Below are 15,116 nucleotides of genomic sequence, written 5' to 3'. Positions count from 1 at the left end.
CCCAAGAAGCCTAGCAGGTTCACACAAAGATTCTTTGTCACGTGCATCACGTCGATTGCATTGCTGACCTCTAGGACTTTCCAATAGGGTAGCTCCCAAAATATAGATTTCTTCTTCCACATGGGTGTGTGTCCGTTAGTGTCATTCGGAACAGATTGTCCGCCACGACCCTTTCCAAATATTACTTTTATATGCTTGACCATATAAAATATATCATTACCAGTACAGTGGATAGGCTTCTTCCTATGATCTGCCTCACCTTTGAAATGCTTGCCTTTCTTTCTTAAGAGATGCCTGATATGAATAAATCGACGATGTCCCGGGTACACATCCTTCTTACATTTATCCAAATATATACTATTAGTCTCATCTAAATAGTGTGTGCATGCATTCACTAGTATAAAAGAGGGATTTGGTCCACTTGATAAATCCCATTACTCCCGGTTCACTTACGAACCGGGACCCATGGGGGCATCGGTCCCGGTTCATGAGGCCAGGGCGCCGGCCGGACCTCGTGGGCCACTGGTCCCGGTTCTTCTGGCCCCTTTGGTCCCGGTTCCACACAAGAACCGGGACGAATGTGCCTCACTCCTGGCCCACAAAAATTGGTCCCGGTTTTTGGCTGGAACCGGGACCAAATGTGGTCCTTCACTCCCGGTTCCGTCCACAAACCGGGACGAATGCTTGGCCTATATATACCACCCGACCGCGAGCAGAGCAGTCCACTGCTCTATTTTTTTGGTAGGCCGTGGGAGAGCTTTGTGGTGCTCTAGCTCACCTGCTATGCACATGAGGTGTTCAATGAAATGCCCAAGCCACACCTAAGCTTTCTCCTCTCGAAGATCCTTGTCCAGGCTCCATTTTCCTCTAGTTTTCTGTAGCTTTGGTGGTTCGTCCGTGTCCTGTCCCCGTCCTCACCGTCGTTGATCGCCCGCGCCCATCTCGGCGGCGGCACCACCGTGGTTAGTCTCTTCTCCTTATGTTCTTTCTAAAAGAAAAAAGTTCTTACTTGTATGATTTAGATAGATACTTGCGTAATTTTCTTACTTCTATTATTGTTTGTTATTATATAGTGCGATGGTTTTGGTATCCGCCTCCGTCATCCCTCGGCCTGTCTATGATTCGGATGTGGTATATATTATCTTTTATAACAATTTATTTTATTTAGTGTTTATGACAATTATGACGACCAACGTGACATATATTTTTTAATCTAGGAGGTATGTGAACCGGAAATTCCAACCCACATGAAAATTCTTGTCGAGAAGTTAAATTTGGTTGAAAAAGAAAACAATTACTTGAAAGAAAAATTACAAAGAGTTGAAGAGGAGAAGATGATATTGGAGTTGGATGTTGCCGATGTGCGTGACGATCACAAGATCAAGATGAATGCAACGCGCTTGAAGATTAGAAACATTAGAAAATATGCCATTCATACTGAGGCTTGGTGTCATTATGCTGTTGGATCAATTTGTACCTTAGTTGCGGTTATGATCGCATTTGTTGTTGCATTTAAATTTAGTAGTTTCAATATATGTTTTAATTAGATGCTCTAGAGAGCTATAAGTTGTTCCATAATGAGAACTATGTAAGAATGTTATGTATTTATTTTGGACACTACTGTACTTTGGCTTTAATGTGATGATGAATTTCTATTAATTTGGTCACTTCTCTATTCATGATATGTTGTAATGGTTTTTAATACACGCACCCATGTGGAAAAAATGAAATAAGTTCGAAAAAATGAAATGCCTTTTGTAACAGATGAGTTTTCGTATGAAACCCTCATACTTCGAAAGAGATTGTCTGATTTGTACACGAAGTGCATCCAGTTTTTGCGGCAACCCTCTCAACTTTTTAGCACATGCTATGTGGGTGAAATGATGATCCCATGCCAACTTTAAACCTATATATTAAGAGTTCATTTGTAGTTCTTTTTAATTTCTGGGTCGTTTAGCTCCAAAAAATCAGTAAAAGCATGAAAAATACCAAATGAAGTCAGAAAGTGTTGAAAATTGATGATGTGGCCTTGAATGGTTCATTTTGAACACACAAAAGTCTGCAGTTCAAATAAGTTCGAAAAAATGAAATGCCTTTTGTAACAGATGAGTTTTCATATGAAACCCTCATACTTCGAAAGAGATTGTCCGATTTGTACACGAAGTGCATCCAGTTTTTGCGGCAACCCTCTCAACTTTTTAGCACATGCTATGTGGGTGAAATGATGATACGATGCCAACTTTCAACCTATATATTAAGAGTTCATTTGTAGTGCTTTTCAATTTCTCGGTCATTTAGCTCCAAAAAATCAGTAAAAGCATGAAAAATACCAAATGAAGGGAGGAAGTGTTGAAATTGATGATGTGGCCTTGAATGGTTCATGAAGACGCTGTTTTTAGTGTGGATCTATATGACATGTTATGTTTCATGTGTCGAATTATGTGAAGAATAGATCTTGTTGGAATTTCTTGAATCATGTCGAATCGTGTGGAATCATGTCAAATCATGTGAAGAATATATCTTGTTGGCATTTCTTGAATCATCTTGAATCATGTGAAGAATAGATCTTGTTGGAATTTCTTGAATCATGTCGAATTATGTGGAATCATGTCGAATCATGTGAAGAATAGATCTTGTTGGCATTTCTTGAATCATGTCGAATCATGTGGAATCATGTCAAATCATGTCGGATCATGTGAAGAATAGATCTTGTTGGAATTTCTTGAATCATGTTGAATCACGTGGAATCATGTCGAATCATGTGAAGAATAGATCTTGTTGGCATTTCTAGAATCATGTCGGATCATGTGAAGAATAGATCTTGTTGGCATTTCTTGAATCATGTCGAATCATGTGAAGAATAGATCTTGTTCGAATTTCTTGAATCATGTGGAGTCATGTGAAGAATAGATGTTGTTGCATTTCTTGAATCATGTCGAATCAGGTCGAATCATGCGGAGTTTGGTGAAGAACCACCTATTCTTGCCGGTCTTGAACCTCTCCTCGAGCTTGGGCTTGGCGGAATTAGCGGCTATGAGGTTCTTGTCCTTGGTGGTGAGGGAGTCGGGGGCGTCGGAGACCACCTCCTTGAGGTTGACGTCGAGGGTGTAGCGGGTGGGCATGAGGTGGGTTAAGTTGACGAGCTTGAGGAAGACCTTGACGCGGGACTTCTTGGCCGAGTCCTTGCGGATCACCTTCTTCGGTTATTTGGCCAGGCCGGTGACCATGCAGTGCCAGTAGGGGCGGTCGTGGGTGCCCTCCTCAAACAGGCGCACGATCACCGCCTTCTTCCCAGCGTACCTGCCCTGCAGCAGGATCATCGCCCGGGGTTGGAGGCTGTGGGCGGGGGGAAGCTGGCGGCGTGGTTGGGGAGGAGATTATATAGGGTTGGCGGCGCTAGGGTTTTGCCAAATCATGTGAAGAATAGATCTTGTTTTTGGTGGTTCTTCACCAAGCACATCGGTCCTGGCAGGCACATGCCATTCGTGTCGGTTTGTGGCACCAACCGGGACCAAAGACATCCTTTCTTGTCAGTTGGGTGTACAAACCGGGACCAAAGACCCCCATTAGTATCAGTTTGCGGCACAAACCGGTACTAAAGGTCTCTTCTTCTCGCCCGCTAGACTGCTGAAAATTAACCTTTAGTGCCCGTTTGTTCCTCGAACAGGGACAAGAGGTTTTCGCATATAAGGCGGGAGTTATCGGATTTTCCCAAACCTCTCTCATTTGCCCCACGCCATCGCCGCCGGTCCATTCCTCCTCGTCGTCGTCGCCGTCCCCGAGCCCGTCGTCATCGCCGCCCCCGAGCCCGTCGCCGTCGCCGCCCCGCCCTGAGCCCGTCACCGTCGCCGCCCCCGAGCCCGTCGCCGTCGCCGCCCCGAGCCCATTGCCGTTGCCGCCCCCGATCCCGTCGCCATCGCCACCCCCGAGCCCGTCGCCGTCGCCGCCCCTGCCTTGAGCCCAACATCGTCGCCGCCACCGAGCCCGTTATCATCGCTGCCCCCACCCCTAGCCCGTCGCCGTCGCCGCCCCCGAGCCCGTGGCTGTCGCTGCCCATGCCTTGAGCCCGTCGTCGTCGCCTCCCCCGAGCCCGTTGCCGTCGTCACCCCTGCCCCGAGCCCATCGTCGTCGCCGCCCATGCCCCAAACTCGTAGTCGTCGCCGTCCCCGAGCCCGTCGCCGTCGCCGCCCCACCCCGAGCCCGTCGCCACCGTGAGCCCGTCGTCGTCGCTGCCCCCGCCCTGAGCCCATCGCCGGCCTCGACCCTGACACCGACCCAAACCTATGGTGAGACATCCCCATATCCCCATGCCTAGGGTTCTTGCTAGGATATGATTCTTGTATATTTGCAAAATATTTGCTCAAGCCCCGAATGTTGTTGCGGAAATAATTGCAATATATATATATATATTGTGCTTTATTATTGTATATTTGGTGTCATACTTGCATGTTGAGAAAAATAGGTAGTGGGCGCTAGTTAAATTCAAATGAGATTATTATTGTATAAATGATAACTAGAAAGTAAAACATTAAACAATAAGAAAATTTTCTCAGATGAATTTGTCTCGACGTCGACGATACCCGGCCCGCATCCTCGTCGTCGAGTGGTCAGCGAGACCCTGCTTGATAGGCGCCAGCATGTCCGGGACTGGGCTCTGCCGAGCTGGCACTGGGAGGTGCTACCTTCCCGGGCCTTCTTTGGTGGCGGTCGTGTGGGCTATTATCGGTGCCGAGGGAGTTGGCCCCCACGGAGGTGGTACGTTGCCGTGTCAGGGAGGAGGACGAGCACGTCTGTCGCTACATGGCTGCATTGGATACCAGGTTCTCCAATACCTGGCAGGTTCTCCAGGGACATCACCCGAGCTATGATCCGGTGATGGTTCCTTATCTTTGGGTTGCCACTGCCTCCATCGTGAGACGTCAGCTGGGTTTTTATCAGTGATATTGTATGATAATATTCGAGATGTATTAGTGATAATATCGATTATGTTTTGGTTTGTCATTGCTCCTTGTATGAATTTCATGAGTTGTTAAATGAGTAAGATGATGATGAGTTATATGTCATTTATTTGATGTATGGAACGGGTTGACTTTAGGTGTCGTGAGGGTCGCTTCTCCTTCTTTTACTTGTCTGCTAGATAGAGGAAGAAACCCGACTGTTGTCGTGGGGGTCACTTCTCCTTCTTTTCCTTGTGCTAGATATTTGTAATGCACTAGGGAAAGGAGGAGTAGCGACCATCACCGACGGTCGAAATATCTAAGGGGGTGTCCACCATACGTGAGATGAGAGTTTAGGAAGGAAAGACTCGACATACCTAAAGTCAACCCGTTAAATATTGAGTAATAGTGATCTGTGTGTTGATCAGTTTTAGCAAGGAAATGTCTGATGACGAAAGGAAAATCGCTATGTGCGAATACTGCCAAGACGAGCGCGGCTTGTGCGACACGCCTCACCTAGTTGATGATAGGATCTTCAGCATCATGCTGGATGAGGACTTCGAAGTGGATACAGTAAGTCACAATGATAAGTCTTTTTCGTAATTAAGCATGACTTCTTTTGCTTCAACTTATAATTTTTACTTTTTTACTATTCTACTAGTGTATCCCCTGCCATGCAAGAATTTATGTCTTGGATAAGATTGGTTTCAGTACTGAAAAAACTATGGAGGTAAAGAGAGTTCACTTGAGGATCGGGCATGGTTATACTTTTGCCGTAAAGTTGTACAATGAAGACACCTACTCATATTTTGAATGCACAAATTGGCAAGCACTATGCAAGGCTTATGCATTTGAGCCTAATATGCTTATCACCTTTGATGTTTGTCCGGAAGATGAAATTGAAGGTAATATCGACATCTGGGTCGATGTGCAGACGCCTCCAGTTCTACCATTATGTGAGTTTCTCAACCATATTTATTAAGTAATTTATATTGTTTATTTAAAAATAGTTGACAAGTTATTTCCATTGACCGCTTATTTTCGTTCTTCAAAAAATGTACGGAAGATGGTAGACAGAACCTATTACTACAATGATGAAGCGGAATTAACTTGTAAGGAGAAACATCATCTTGTCGCATTTATTAATGATCTTGAGAATTACAATACCTATCAGCAAACTTACCCACATTATGGTCAATGCGTGCCACTAGTGCACGTGGTGAACTACGGTAACATGCATGGAGATTGCATGGTAAGATTTTCTACTATTACGACATCCGTGCATCTTTTGCATAAATTCTTGTAAAACTAAACTACATTGCTAGCTACAAAGTTAATTCTATGTTTTTCAACAGAAAACCCCGCAAGATTGTGTGCCTCATATGATGTTTCCAAGAGGTCGTGTTGATGTTATGAGCATATGACCAGCACGGCCAGGTCAGCCTAGGTATCTGCATCACTCCTGTCCATACCGGATTTCTAAAACCGATGAACTAACAATCAAAGGTTGGAAAAATGTATGGTCAATCGTAGAGAGCTACTTGGAAGCAACATTGTGCGTAAGACAATAATGGGAGACAAGATGATCTCCATTCTCCATAATGGAGAGTCAGGGATTATCTTGGTTTATGTTATTCTACCTAAGAGAGGGTAGAGTAGGTCCTATGAGAGAGGAGTAGGTCCTAGGTACAATGTGTTATTATGTGCTACAATGTGTTATAGTTGATGATGATGAGGGGGAGGAGTTGTGATTATGACTAGTGACCAACTTTTGTTATATGATGTCTCATTGACGAAAATGATGATTAAATAGTGTTGGTGGTAATGACTATGATGATTATTAGCTATTGTGATGCAAGAGCTTTTATATTAATATGATGATGATGTTGATCATGATTATCATGATGATTTGTTATTATGATCATGATTGGTTATTATATCATTGGGGGGAGGAAAGCGGCTTAGATTCATGTGTGGATGAATCTTCGACGTTGGGTTCATTGCCCAGATGTTTTAAATGAATGGTCGGTATGCCACAATACCTAAGAGAACAAGGATAACTTGCTAAAGTCATTACTTCTACATCACGGAGAAAGAGAGGACACTTCTCTCTATTAGCTAGCTAACACAATATGAAACCCTTAAATTAACCCTCCAAAACCCCCAACACACCCCCCATTCAAGAAAAAACCCACCTCCTGGTCCCGGTTGGTATTACCGACCGGGACTATAGGCCCTCCTGCGTGGGCTCCTTGCACAGGCCACGTGGAGGCCCTTCTGTCCTGGCTGGTAAAGGAATTGGGACTAAAGGTTTTGGGCTTTAGTCCCGACCCTTTAGTCCCGGTTCCAGAACAGGGGCTAATGGGCCTCTGGAACCAGGACAAATGGGCCATTTTCTACTAGTGATTGTATCCCTTGTTTGTCTGTCCTAAAAAAGGTTACTAAGAGCAAGCCAATCATTCATGGTTATAAACAACAACAATCGTAGGTCATATTCCTCCTATTTGTGCTCATCCCACACACGTACAACTTTTTTATCCCACAAATTGGAAAGTTCTTAAACTAATGGCCTTAGGTACACATCAATGTCGTTGCCGGGTTGCTTTGGGCCTCGGATGAGCACTGTCATCATAATGAACTTTTGCTTCATGCACAACCAAGGAGGAAGGTTATAAATACATAGAGTCATACACAATGTGCTATGAATGCAATTCTTCTCCCCAAAAGGATTCATGCCATCTGTACTTAGAGAAAACCATAAGTTCGTTGCGTCAACTGCAAAGTCCAGGAACTCCCTCTCGAACTTTCTCCACTGCGACCCATCAACGGGTACTCTCAACATCGTCTCTTTCTTACGGTCGTCGTTGTGCCATCGCAACAACTTGGCATGCTCATACTTGTGATTTGCGTTGGGTTTTCCGTGAAGAGGAACGGGTTATCACAACATAATGCAGGTAAGTATTTCCCTCAGTTATGAAACAAAGGTTTATCGAACCAATTGGAATATCAACCACAACCGTCTTCAGCGGCTGCACACAAAAGAACAAACAACTTGCACCCAATGCGGGCAAGAGGGTTGTCAATCCCCTTGGTCTCGTTATTTGCAAGGAAATGAGGTGTGTAGATAATTGTAGATAATTATAAAATGCAAAATAAAATAGAAGCAAATAAATGGCAGCAAGGTATTGGAAGTTTTAGCAATATGTTATGAATAGACCCGAGGGCCATAGTTTTGCCTAATGGCATCTCTCATGAAAATAACACATGGTGGTTGAACAAATTACTGTTGGGCAATTAATAGAAGAGCATATAGCTATGTGATTTTTACGGCAATGATCATGTAAATATAGGCATCACGTCCATAAAAAAATAGTCCGACTCCTGCGTGCACCTATTACTATTACTTCACTACAAGAGCGCTTCTATGTTTGCCTATCTACGTATTAAGTTCATGACAAATGAAGTAATGCTTGGAGAAAGATGACATGACGCAGACAAAGTAAAATCAACCAATATGAATAAACCCCCATTGTTTTATCCTTAGTAGAATCAACACAAAGACACAACTTGTCCCCTTCTGTCACTAGGATATAGAAACTCGCTAGCTTGAGCCTAATGCAATGCACCTCTCTCACCGAAGAAATATCAATCTAGTTGGCCAAACTATTTCAATGGATCAGAGAGAATTATGAAGCTATCATAATCATGCACATAATAATCATATTATATACCAGAGGAGACTCAAATATTTATCATGAATAATCTACACATAAACCCACAATTCATCGGATCCCAGCAAACGCACCGTACAAAAGAGTTACATCATAAGGATCAAAGCGAAGATGCGATGATCATTGTATTGAAGACCAAACACAGAGACACACACACACACACACACAAAAAGAGAGACAGAGAGAGAGAGAGATTGCCATCTAGGTACTCGATATGGACTCGTAGGTCTGTGGTGAAGTACTCACACATCATCATGAGGGCAGCAAGATTATGAAGTAGCCCTCCATGACCGATCCTCCTTCCGGCAGAGTGTCGGAACGGAGCTCTAGATGGCCTCCCAGTGGAACAGATACTTGTGGCGGCGTAAAAAGTGTTTCGGGACCTCTCTCGATGTTTCTAGGGTAGATAAGAATTTGTAGGCGAGAGAATGGAGTCGGAGGGGCCACGAAGGAGCCACAAGCGATCAGGGCGGCACCGCTAGGGCACTCCCTGTTGGCTTGTGGGTCCTTCATACACCCTCCGGCCTCCTTTCGATGCTTGACGATCTTGTTTTGGTACATAAAAAATTCACAAAAAGTTTCACGTCAATTGTACTTCGTTTGGTACTGAAAACCTGAAAAGTGGAAAAACACGCATAAAACACCAAGTGGCACTCGACACTTGGTCAATAGGTTAGTGCTCAAAAATAATTTAAATTGGTAGATAAGTACATAAAAGTGTTCTAAAATGATAACATAATAGAATGGAACAATCAAAAATTATAGATACGTTGGAGAAGTATGAAGCATCCCCAAGCTTAATTCATGCTCGTCCTCGAGTAGGTAAATGATAAAAACAGAATTTTTGATGTGACATGATATCCATGATGTAATCTTATGCATGTATGCTCGTTGGGTGATGGTGGTTCACATTTCATTCATGGTGCTTTCCGTAAAACGCTTGCTAAGTATGATGTCAACCATAGAATTGCATCTCCCTATCACCCTCAGTCCAGTGGTCAAGTAGAGCTAAGTAATAGAGAGATTAAACTAATTATGCAAAAGACTGATAATAGGTCTAGAAAGAATTGGTCTAAGAAGCTCGATGATGCACTGTGGGCTTATAGAACTTCTTATAAGAATCCCATGGGCATGTCTCCATACAAAATGGTTTACGGTAAAGCATGTCATTTACCTCTTGAGCTAGAGCATAAGGCTTATTGGGCAATCAAAGAACTCAACTTTGATTTCAAACTTGCTGGTAAGAAGAGGTTATTTGATATTAACTCGCTTGATGAATGGAGGGCTCAGGCATATGAAAATGCCAAGTCGTTTAAAGAAAAGGTTAAGAGGTGGCATGATAAAAGGATACAAAAACGTGAGTTCAATGTAGGTGATTATGTCTTGCTATATCATTCTCGTTTAAGATTTTTTTGCAGGCAAGCTTCTCTCTAAATGGGAAGGTCCTTACATTGTTGAGGAAGTATATCGTTCTGGTGCCATCAAGATAAATAACACGGAAGGTAATTTTCCCAGAGTGGTAAATGGGCAAAGAATCAAGCATTATATCTCAGGTACTCCCATAAATGTTGAAAGCAATATTATCAATACCATACCTCCGGAGGAGTACATAAGGGATATTTATCACCCTGTTTCAGACTCCAAAAACGAAGAGGTGTGTGATTCGGTAAGTAAACAGATTCCAAAACTTTTCTAGTAGGAATTTTTCTACGTTTTGGAAGTTTTAGAAAAATAGAAAATTTTAAAGCAGTTCGAAAAGCACACGAGGAGGCGATAAGCCTCCCAGGCGCGGGCCACCCCCTGGCTGCGCCTGGGGGGCTTGTGACCACCTCGTGTGCCTCCCGGACTCCGTTTTCTTGCGGAGTACTCCTTTTGGTCGGGAAAAAATCATTCTATTCTCCCAAAAGGTCTGACCCTCGTATCACGCAAATTTCCTCTGTTTTCGTTTCGAGCCTGTTTCTGCCACAGATTTAGAGCAAGATGTCATCTCAGGAATCTGTAGGGGAGAACGATCTCCCTCAAGTCTATGAAGAAGTAAATGTTGATCTCAAAAGATTGGAGGTCATGGAGGTCAAGGAAAGGCTACCTAATGAAACTAAGGGCAAAAGTAAGAAGAAGAATCCGTCGTTGGACGAAGGGCAATCTGTGCTCAACAAGGAAGAAGCTGAGGAAGAGGATTTTCTTCAACCATACCTCCACCTTTTACCTCCATCCTTGATCGAGCTCTTGAGGTTATGTGAAATAAATCGTGTTCGTAATAATTATCTCACTCGTGAAGTTGTTTTGCTCGAGAAACATAGCACACAGCTCCAAGGTATAAATCAAATATTGATGGCCCTCTTGAAATCAAAATACAAAACAACTCCACCACCATCACCTCCGAAGGAAGACAATTAAGCACGGGTATGGGCAATCCCCTTGGCTTGTGCCAAGCTTGGCGGAGTTGCCCCGGTATCGTATCACCATCACATCTTTTGCCTTTACCTTTTCTTAGTTCGATCCTTTTTGGTTTTATCTTTCTCTAGTAGAATAAAGTTCTTAGTGTTTTAGGCTTGTGTTTTCCTTTGTGTCACTCCCGATGTATTTGAGTTCGTGAGTCATATAATAAAGAGTGTTTTAGTTAAGGGCCTTGCTTCATGCCATGATCTAAAGAAAAGAATGATGAAAGAAAAAAAGAAAGAGTGGTTCACATATAAATATATCATCTTTGGCACCGTCTATGATTGTGAACACTCATTAAATTATTGCATGCTTATAAGTAGATGTTGGACAAGGAAGACAACATAATGAATTATGTTTGCTTGGTTCCGAATAATGTTATATGACTAGAGATCCCTTAGCATGTGACGCTTGCTTCCACCCCTTATCAGCCAAAACTTCTGCACCAAGTAGAGATACTACTTGTGCATCCATAAGTCCTCAACCCAGTTTTGCCATGAGAGTCCACCATACCTACCTATGGATTGAATAAGATCCCTCAAGTAAGTTGCAAGCAATAAGAATTGCTCCCTAATATATATATATATATATGATCTATTAGTGTGTGGAAAATAAGCTTTGTACGAACCTGTGATGAGGCACACATAAAAGCGACAGACTGCATAATAAAGTTCTTTATCACAGGAGGCAATATAAAAGTGATGTTCCTTCACACTAAGAGGACACACATCCAAACCTCAAAAGCGCATGACAACCTCTGCTTCCCTCTGCGAAGGGCCTATCTTGTACCTTTACTTTTTGCCCTTGAAAGAGTCATGGTGATCTACACCAATTCCTTATTTCGCCTTTATCTTGGCTAACGTCATATGCTAGGGAAAGATCTATATTCTTATGTCAACTTGGAAGTAAGTATTCATGAATTATTATTGTTGACATTACCCTTGAGGTAAATAGTTGGGAGGCGAAACTATAAGCCCCTATCTTTCTCTGTGTCCGACTCAAACTTTGATCTCATGAGTACCACGTGAGTTGTAGCAATTGTAGAAGAAGAAAAGATGATTGAGTATGTGGATTTGCTTTACAAGCTCTTATTTGACTCTTTCCGATGTTATGATAAATTGCAATTGCTTCAATGACTAAAGGCTATTGGTTGTTAATTCTCAATAAGGTTCTTGGTCCATAATTTACTTTGTGAAGGAATTATCACTTTAGCATGAGAGATTATATGATGATATTGCTGTTCTGATTATGATCATGATGACTGCATGTCCGTATCTTGTTTTGTCGACACCTCTATCTCTAAACATGTGGGCATATTTATTGATCTCGGCTTTCGCTTGAGGACAAGCAAGGTCTAAGCTTGGGGGAGTTGATACGTCCATTTTGCATCATGCCTTTATGTTTATATTTATCGCTTTATGGTTTGTTATTACACTTCATGGTACAATACTTATGCCTTTTCTCTCTTATTTTGCAAGGTTTACATGAAGAGGGAGAATGCCGGCAGCTGGAATTCTAGCGTGAAAAAGGAGAAAGTTTGAGATACCTATTCTGCCCAACTCTAATAGCCGTGAAAATCAACGATGAATTATTTTGGATTTTATAAAAAATACTGGGCGGAAGAAGTACCAGAGGGGAGCCACCAGGAGGCCACAAGCCTGCTAGGCGCGGCCTACCCCCTGGCCGCACCTAGGGGGCTTGTAGGCTCCCTATTGGACCTCTGGCTCCCCTTTTTTATTGCTATAAGGAGGGTTTCATTCCAAAAAAAATCAAGAGGAGGCTTTTGGGAGGAATCGCTGCCGCCATGTGGCGGAACTTGAGCAGAACCAATCTAGAGCTCCGACAGGGTCGTCCTGTCGGGGAAACTTCCCTCACGGAGGGGGAAATCATCTCCATCGTCATCACCAACACTCCTCTCATCGGAGGGGACTCATCACCATCAACATCTTCATCAGCACCATCTCATCTCCAAACCCTAGTTCATCTCTTGTAACCAATCTCCGTCTCGCGACTCCGATTGGTACTAGTAAGGTTGCTAGTAGTGTTAATTACTCTTTGTAGTTGATGCTAGTTGGATTACTCGGGGTAAGATTATATGTTCAGATCCTTGATTCTATTCAATACCTCTCTAGTCATGAATATAATTATGCTTTGTGAGTAGTCACTTTTGTTCCTGAGGACATGGGATAAGTCATGCTATAAGTAGTCATGTGAATTTGGTATTCATTCGATATTTTGATGTGTTGTATGTTGTTTTCTCTCTAGTGGTCTTTTGTGAACGTCGACTACATAACACTTCACCATTATTTGGTCCTAGAGGAAGGCATTGGGAAGTAGTAAGTAGATGATGGGTTGCTAGAGTGACAGAAGCTTAAACCCTAGTTTATGCGTTGCTTCGTAAGGGGCTGATTTGGATCCACTAGTTTAATGCTATGGTTAGACTTTGTCTTAATTCTTCTTTCGTAGTTGCAGATGCTTGCGAGAGGGGTTAATCATAAGTGGGATGTTTGTCCAAGTAAGGGAAGCACCCAAACACCGGTCCACCCACATATCAAACTCAAAGTAGCAAACGTGAATCATATGAACATGATGAAAACTAGCTTGACAGAAATTCCCATGTGTCCTCGGGAGCGCTTTACCTCCTATAAGAGTTTGTCCAGGCTTGTCCCTTGCTACTAAAGGGATTGGGCCACTTTTCTGCACCTTTGTTACTTTTGTTACTTGCTACTTGCTACGAATCATCTTACCACACAACTATCTATTACCGATAATTTCAGTGCTTGCAGAGAATACCTTGCTGAAAACCACTTGTCAGATCCTTCCGCTCCTCGTTGGGTTCGACACTCTTACTTATCGAAAGGACTACGATAGATCCCCTACACTTGTGGGTCATCAGGGGGAATCCGAGGTATCACCCTCCTTGGATTCCGAACGATGTAACCGTTAAGGTGGACCTAGAGGAATCACCCTCGAGGGTCCCACACTTGAGGGGTTGCACGACAGAGGCATCGTCGGGAATGGTGAAAGAGGAATCACCCTCGATAACCACGACCGACTAGCTATACTAAAGAGATATCATCAGGAGTACTTAGCGAGGTGTCACCCTCGGTACCTGATATTATCTCTATAGCGTCGCACAACTAAGGGGGTGTAAGTGCGGTGTCGGGTCTGGCTCGTCGATCAGGGATCGAGATTTGAAAGCAAAGCGGGGCAACTAGACTACGAGGTTAGAGGGGAAGACTGCTCCACCTATACTAAGCAGGTTAAAAGTACAGTACTGAAAGTAGCAGTTCATCAAAAACAGGCTATGCATCAGATATAGGTGCTAACTACAACAGTAGCAAAATACTAATGCAAGCATGAGGGAGAAAGCCATACGGGATATAGGGATGATTAAGGGGGTGCTTGCCTTGTTGCTCTACGGCAAAGGGCTGGTCGACACGGTCGTAGATGTACCCGACAGCAACGTCAGTCTCGGGGTCTACCGATAAGAAGAAGGGGGAGAAACAATAAATAATAGCAACAACATGACATGTCAATATGCAGGCTAGGCATGAGCTAACGCAGCAACATCCGTCATAGACGGGTCGGAAGAATATTTGACGATATTTTCCGGGTCTGTGGCTACTACCGGTCAAACGAGAAACGATGGAAAAGTTCCACGTTTGCTATGTTAGGGACGCGTGACACACGAATGAACCGTGCATCCGGGTTCGTCTCGTTCTGCTGATCAACTTTCATGTTGAAAATATTTTGATCTGACTTTCGGTTTATTATATATTAATTTTTAAAGTTTAATTAATATTTAGGAAGTAAAAATAGATTTAATTAATTATTTTATATGCAACATTATCCAGAATAGTGAATGATGATGTCACCATGACATCACCATGATGTCAGCAGGTCAACTCTGGGTGACAAAGTCAAGCCTAACATGTGGGGTCACTAGGACCCACATGTCATTCGCTGATAGGATAACTAAATTATAGCTAACTAATAGAATCAATTA

The sequence above is a fragment of the Hordeum vulgare genome, chromosome 1H (assembly GCF_904849725.1).
Source record: "Hordeum vulgare subsp. vulgare chromosome 1H, MorexV3_pseudomolecules_assembly, whole genome shotgun sequence".
In the NCBI taxonomy this organism is placed as follows: Eukaryota; Viridiplantae; Streptophyta; class Magnoliopsida; order Poales; family Poaceae; genus Hordeum; species Hordeum vulgare.
Note: the sequence above shows the minus strand (reverse complement) of the source record.